Source organism: Ischnura elegans, chromosome 2 (assembly GCF_921293095.1).
Source record: "Ischnura elegans chromosome 2, ioIscEleg1.1, whole genome shotgun sequence".
In the NCBI taxonomy this organism is placed as follows: Eukaryota; Metazoa; Arthropoda; class Insecta; order Odonata; family Coenagrionidae; genus Ischnura; species Ischnura elegans.
The window spans coordinates 54,447,237-54,455,432 of record NC_060247.1 but is presented as its reverse complement, the minus strand read 5'-3'; positions in this window follow the sequence as shown (position 1 = coordinate 54,455,432).

Below are 8,196 nucleotides of genomic sequence, written 5' to 3'. Positions count from 1 at the left end.
GGTGCTGGACCGATAATTATCTTGTTAATGAGGAACTGCTTACGCAACGGCAAGGAGAAAGGACCAATGAAAACGACAGAGTGGATTGATTTCGCATAGTGCTCTATGCGGCGACACCTAGGCTTCGGAGACCTTACTTTTCATATTCCCCTCGTATTTTTGGAAGAGTGGGTCTCCATTTCCCCACGACCAGTCCAAAAAGTCCAGGTTTTGTGAGTGGTAGCTCATGTCGCCCCCATGACGGCGCAGTAGTCTCAATTTACGGATATTCAAAGCCAATCCCGACCCTGGGCGATCCATGGAACTCATCACGTTGACGGGTATGGGATAATGTTTGCGTGGACAGTGGAACTATAAGGATTGGAAACATGGAACTATGGCAAAGCTAACCTATCCTTCGAGATCTGGTGCTGGTGGTGGGAGCATAAAATCTAACTGAAGTCTTATGTGAGAAACGTGTTTCATCCAAGATGGGAGACAAAAGAGAACCTTGGAGCACCATACGCCGGAGAGACCCTATGGATAGGCCATAGGCCAATTAATCGAGAAACATAATAGACGAAAAAAACTGAAATATATGTCGCCCGAAAAAAGAGGGTTAAGAATTTCGGGCACGTAGAGAAGAAATCATGGAGAAAGAACTGAAGGAACCAGCCAGAATTATTATTTTTCCGGTAATATGAATGAATAAGTCATGTAGAGCCCCTTTTTCTCTAATTCCTTCCAAAATTCCCGCCCTTTCAGAAATTGCAGGGAAAACAGTGTGGAATGTACAGCTTCTGGAGAACAATCTTACAAGGGCGAAGACAAGCGATTCCTTTACCTTTGGAGAATATGTGAGTGAAAGGCAGATGGGAATTTCTTGTTGATTAGGGAATTTATCAAAATACAATGAAATTCAAATGCCAATGAAAGCTATAAGTAACTCTTAGTCTGATCCTCGACAGGGTAAACATCCATTCTCCTCGTTGATGGTGGCCTAGGACAATAAGGAAAGGGGTTTCGGATATTTTTCCTTCTAATAATTAGAATTTGAATATCTTGTATTTGGATGTATACAATGTAGCCAGGTACTTGCTGAACTTAATTATTATCCACTGGTGTTTCCCAATTTTTATTGTAAAGAAATATTCAGGTTGCATCGCTTTCAAATACCGGAAAACGTTCTCCTCTCCTTTTTCCAATCACTCGCTCAAGATGGAATACCTACGAATTACTCAAGCATGGAGGTTGGTAACCGTTAAACGAACATTTGAATGAATGTATGAAATGTTTACCTTTCACACGACATCAATGAAATGGAGAACTCGCATAATACTTCACTCATTAATAAAGGGAACCATATAATTAAAAAGAATTGAAGCTATAGATTCAGCATTCAATCTCCAGACGAAAGTAATTACAAATAAAATAAATTTCCTCAAAAAATTTGTAGAAAAGATGCATGGATTCAGAAATGGGCGTCTGCAATGACACTTTCTTATTATTTTTGAGACAGCTGGTATAGAAGTCCGCTGCGTTCAGTTGAACAGCTTAAATTTGTTCGATTTACCTCTAGAAGGTATAAGATAGCACTCGAATTGCAATGGATGAGGTTCTTGACGTGTTAGATTTTTTTATCGGGTACTCATAGGATAATGTAAATAATTGGACTATCGTTCCGTAATTCACCAGTAGTTGGAGAATCATAGAAATGATTGGAACGATACGGAAAATCCAGAAATCTAAAAATTCCAATACATTTGGTATGAAAATGCTGTCATTTTGCATCAATGTAAACGCCTAACCTTGATTTCCCGGCTCAACCTCATCAAAGAAATTTTGTTTGCATGACGTCCTGCGTTGAGTACTCAGAGGGAAAGTATGCAGGGAAACTGACATTTGAGAAGTGGTGGTTGTATGTACGTGGTAATTAGATCTGAAGACAAATCTGCGCTTTATGCATCGAATTTATAAGTAGCTGAAAGCGTAATTTTTATGGATATAATCTCACCGACTAGTTAAGCAGTGCCTTTTTGTTAGGATGCATGATTAAATGGAATATACAATAGGAAGGAGGAACAGATGAAGGCCAATTCTTCTTTTAACCCTTAAATGGTCGCGTCGGGTCATACTGACCCGAATGGATTTTCTTAGATGATTTTTTAAATAAATAACGTCGTTCAAAATTGGAATTTTTTCGAGTTTTTTATTTCTTATAATTCTACCGCTAAGTAAAGTTGGATTTTCAAGGTATTGCTTCACTTCGCTGCAACCGATGTTTTGACTAGACGCGACCGTGAGCGTAGAAGATTATTTCCGCCTTTGACCCGACGCTTTATTTTGCATTAGTCTCATTAGTTTATGTAGCATTTTTATGTAGCACGCTGATTTCTTCAAATGTTGTAAAGCTCAATAAATTTCCCTTTTTTCATAAAATTCATGTTTATATGTATGTTCTCTGCATTAATATTGATTGCGTTTTCTATGCATCGGCCATATTTTATGTAAGAAGTGTTTATTGTGAATCTAACGGCAAATTTAACAACAAAAATCTATAAACCTTTCGAATCGAACAAATTACTAAGTGAGTGGCAGTAAAATGACAGCAATATAAGGACAAAACTTTTGTAAATCGTGATTAACTTAATTTGGGTCTCAATTACCCGACGCGACCTGTGACGTAAGTTTTGGAGAGCGGCCAATTAAGCATTACCTAATAAGGAGAGGCGCGACGATTTTCAAGAACTGTATCTATACTACAGGCTTAAAAGTAGTCTAGAGTAAGTAAGTAACTCGTGTGAAATAATGAAGTTAGACGCTGATGAAACATACAGTTAATAGCGAAACTTTTATAAAACATTCCCTAAGTGTGAAACCCGTGTGCATCATTCATGGTTTGATTTTAGATCAATTTTAAAACATTTAGACAGAAGAATTAGAAAAGAAGCACGGTTTTTTCATATGGATTCCGACCTTTCTATTTCCGCAATTTGATATTCCTGACATATGAAATCCATGTTTACATGTGCTCCATATCAATATGATGGTTATAAATTCTTTGCCTGAAATTTATGCAACTATATTCTTTCCTTTCGAGGGTTATACCCCGGACGTCCGCAAGATATACTTCCAAGTTCCCAAACGTCTTTTTGACGAGTATTGCTAGAAAATTCAAAACACATGCGTGATTACGCTCCGAACATCATTATCCTGGTTTTTTCCTGGAAATTTCTAATAAGAGCCCTCTTGTGCGGCTTGAAGTCCTACATTAGTGAAGCAAAATTACATTTACAATCACGATAACTTTTGAGGCTACCACTAAAACTAAAATTGGTAAAATTCACGTAACTTTGGAAATTCATTCAGCAGCCATAAGCAAATACAGAATTAGATTTTTACGATAAATTTTCGGCGTAAAATAGGAGAAATGGCCGACGCAAAAGCATAAAAATAATTTTGTAATATCTAAATTATGCATTTTTTATCGAGAAGGTTAGTTATACAGTAAAGATAAACTGAACGTGCTGAAATTTGAAAAATGTATAGAAATCGAGTAATTTATTTTACATTGTGATTTAAAATGAGAAAATGTTGCAAAATAAGGAGAGATTTGGTATTTCAGAGTACATGTATATAAAAGTATTTTTCCGTTATGCTAAGATACACAATTTATTGAAAATATAATTATGTAATGTAATATCTTTTTTTCTGTAATACAAAATACTTTGCATTCGTTTACACGATAAAAATATCGTGATGTGATACTTAGGTGATAATTGCGCAGCTGTGGGCTTTAACTGCTGCAATAAGAAAACGCTAAAACAGATTTTAGTTTTTTTTGCTAACATTTGGTCATGGAAATAAATTTGTTTTACGCTCTACACGATAAAGAAGGGCTAATGAAGTACGCGTAGAGTATGTGTGTGACTCAAATTGTAACAAATATCGGAAAATGTTGCCATATATGGAAACTCGTTCATTTTCGTTTTCTGGCTGAGCTACACTTGCCTCAGGCATGGATATTTTTGCCGTGGGCCATATCTGTCAAATTTTCATGATAGCAAGGTATATTACTGGGATATCTGTTTCCTTATTCAACCCCGCTGCTTATCGAAATTGAGGATTTTCTTTGAATTTATTGATTGAAACACTAGGATAGTTGGCTTGCTAGGTATCTGGAACCATACGTGTCCGGGATTCGGATATAGGGTAGTTTCCTTCATCAAAGAAAACGAAATGAATTGATTGCTATTCGTTACCCACCATTAGAGTTTTCATAATATACAAATTATTTGTTTTCAGAAATCCCAGTTTAAACGAATGGCAATGGTCAATTTTAACCTCATTTGAAAAAGGCAAGATTGGCGCCCATGCGATTCCACTCCACGTGACGTCACAGGGACCTAGTTTCTTCACGATAGGATAGGAGTTATACGTCGTCTGAGGTTACCAATGCGTGCATGAGGCACAGAGCTCAGGAAAACATCTCTTAATAATCACTTATTGAAATTGTCTAAGGTCGGAAAGTTTTCTTCGTTTGATAAGGTACTAATAATCCATATTTAAGCCAAGCGCTACCTGCTAGCAGGGTACTCTGCTACGTGCTAGCAGCCTGCGTCGTATCAGCGCTCAAGCCTCGCCTCAAGGTCACCTCACAGGGCGGCAGCGGGAACCTGAAATACGTCACACGGACTTTTCCCAGCATTCCTACTTAGCCGTCGCGTTTTCGCGCGCTTGAAAATTTTCACTTTTCGTTTAATCGCGAAAACGACATATCATCATTCGAAAATCTAAGAGCATCAAATGCGTACTCCAGGAGTAATAATCTTTCGATTTAGGCAATAAAAAAATAATAGGAAACCACCCTATTGGCTATTGGGGTGCAGTTCGAACCAAGGCCAATGATTTTCTCAAATTAAATTCCACTATGGTGCAGATAATTAGTATGAGTAATGAAATCTGACCCTCTTACTGGCCAATTTCCTAATTACCTTCCTTTCTCTGACCCTTGAATCGTCATAATAGCAAATAATTTTCGAAAAAATAAGCGATCAACAATTTAACTAGTACTGCTTGTGGGAGATATGAAACTATAGGCAAGAGAGAAGAATCAAGTGGGAGCAATATTGAAACAATGAAGAACAAAAATTCCTAACACATTAGCCACAAAAGTATATTCCCTTGGTGAGATACCAGGACTTTTTAAGTATACCGGGACTAACCACGGTGATAACTTTACGGCAGTCACCCGCAATGCACAATTTGTTCGAAAAATGCACAGACAAAAAAACAATCTGCCTCGAGCGGCATTCAAAGTTAGATCCACCGATTTCCGGACGAGTACTTTAGCCTTTTAAGCTACGCGGTATACTTAAACTAGTGAAGGGCAAACACATCTGTGTTCTAAGCAGGGCTAGCAAGTGAAACGAAACAAGAGTCAAAACAAGCGAAATTTCAATAGTTTCGTTCCCTGGTGCGGAATGCAGAAACGAAACGAAATGGATTTAAACCCGGGGAGCTACATACTTAAAGGGTTGAAAAAAAATCGGAGTTAAAATTACTTCGAGTCGACACTAACCTAAAACTCTGGGACGAAACGAAACGTGATAATGCTTCGCACCGGAGGGACCACGTGCTTCACCTTCGAACAATTTAGTTTCGACCCACTCACCGAGTACGAAGCATGGTTAAATGAGGTAGAGGTTCGGCCTACCGCCATTAGATGCACGGGACACTCATATTTTTACCACCAACAGGAGAACGGTGAACGCAAACTAGCCATTCAATTTTAAAGCTCAATGTTTTAACCTTTATACGCGTATGTCAAATGCAGGTCGAAACTATTGCCTCTAATCCCCCTCCACTCAACTTTTGGGATCGAAACTTAACTGTGAGCCGCGGAGTTTCGATTAATTAAGTATCGTTTCTGATAGTAAAGTTTCGTACCTGGTCGAAACTAAACTCCTTGGTGACTTAAATGTCGTGCGGGAGCGAAACTAAACATAGGCCTCTTATTTTTGTTTCCCTTCGAGTCGAAACGAAACATTTTCGTTCCGTTTCAGTTGTCTACCCTGGCTCTAAGTCCGGGCCTTGCTCTCCGGCAGTGGCGCTGTGTGCACGATTTGGACTGCTTGTGGCATCATATGCTCAGCAGTCCATACCACCTTGCCCGGTAGTGTCCACAAGTATCCACAAGGAGGAATGACGCCTGGCTAATGCCCTCGACCGGAAATCGGGGGATCCGGGTTCGAATTCCGGTCAAGGCGAATGAATTTTTCTCTGTGTATTCGCCGCCCCTTGATGATTGGTTTAAATAAAATAAGCCATGGAGATATCAAGCTAGCTTTGAAACTAGCAAGATATATCCCATGGAAAAGGTACCAATGCCTGAGAATGACTTAGTTCAACCGACATAGTTCAAAAAGTAACACCAAGGAAGAAATTCCATAAGAGGCAGTATTTTCCCATTTTCATGGATTTGAGTCACACTTACTCATAAGTATTGGTCATTGGTGGTGGTCAGTTGTCCTTGCATTACATCATAAGAAAGTATTTTTGAAAAATAAGCACTCAGCAACTAATAATAAGAGAAGTAAATTGCTTTCATTGATTTGAGTCACACATACCCATATGTATGGGTCATTGGTGTAGATACCTGTTATACTTCAAAAAATATAATTAAAAAAATGTAAGCATTCAGCAGCTAAGAAATGCAAATTGCTTTCATTGATTTGAGTCAATCATATTCTTGTGTATAGGTAATTGGTGTAACCCTAATGCTTCATAATAACGAATAATTTTTGTAAAAAAAGCATTCAGCAGCTAAGAATAGTAAATTGCTTTCAATGGATTAGAACAGAAAGAACAGTCGACAAAATGAAAACGAAGAGGAGCATACATTTCTAGCATATTAACCGCCACAATTGGTGCAGGGCACACCTTTCCAATGCCTCTTCGCTTCTCACCTATCCCCACTCTGCTCCCATATCCGTGTGGAAAATAAAATATCCCCCCCCACTTCCCCTCTCTCCCTATCCTCCACGCCTTCCATTATTTTTTCTCCAAAGGCCCCACAAACCCCTGCTTCCTCCACTCTCCCCACCGAGACTCCCAGCTAATTTGATTCGTCCCCGGCCCTCCTTTTTTTCATAAGCACAACATCTTCATCCTCGAACGCGATTGGGAGATGACCAGGGCCGAAAGCAGGTCCTCTCCGGCGGACCCTACCCATCACTCTCCCCTATATCCCCTAATATAACATGCGTGCGAGCCACTACTGCGCGTGTTCGTTTGTGCGTGAGTTTCCCCCAAACCGCGCTCACCTTTCCGATGAGTCCCTTCCCCTCCCACTGAGTCCTCCTCCCCTCCCCTCTTCTCCTCGTCTAAATTCCCCTCCTCCAATAAAATCCCTTCCCCCACCCCCCTCTCACCCTAGATGATGTTATCCCTCTCGGAGATTGGGTCGGACCCATTCGAAGACCTCCTTTACACCCCCCTCCACTTCCCTCTCTCTCTTGATCTCTCTCGCTCCCTCTCCTCTCCGTGCCAGCTCACCCTTCCCCCACCCCTCCCTCCCTTCAAACTCACGCATAGTACAATAGGGAGGGGGAAGGAAGAGAGATGTTCGTCCTAGCCTCGGAGACGGGTCCTGGGATGGAGTGGCTCGGAGTGAGAAGATGACTGGCCCGTGTTGGGAACATTTGAGGGGACGGTAAAGGAAATGAAGTAAAGTGCGTGAAATAACTTGGAGGGCACTCCGAACTTGTATGGAACGTCATGCTGCCCAGTGTTCTTATATCACAACTTCGTATATATTTTTCCACTAGGAAAAAGAGATAAATACCGCATGACGAAGATATTCTCGCCCGAGGCTAACGCGCACATTTCAATGGCACTCGATAGGAAACTCAATGAGACCATCATTTGCCCTGTTTCAGTCATGTAAGACTGCATGGAAAATTGCAGTTAAGATAATTTAGTTAAGTTATTTTTCGTACAAATGTGAAAATTTTCCACCAAATTAAGTCAAAAGAATTACAATTCGGGCTGGATGATGATAAGAGTTATCACAGCATGCAAACTTTGCCAGCAATATACTTAATAAATTCCATGTGCACTTACGAGAATTTCTTATATTCTACTAATAGGTGCCAATCGAGCCACGCCTTGGATGATACTTCGAATGAGTGGGTAAGCGATGTATCCTCAGCAATG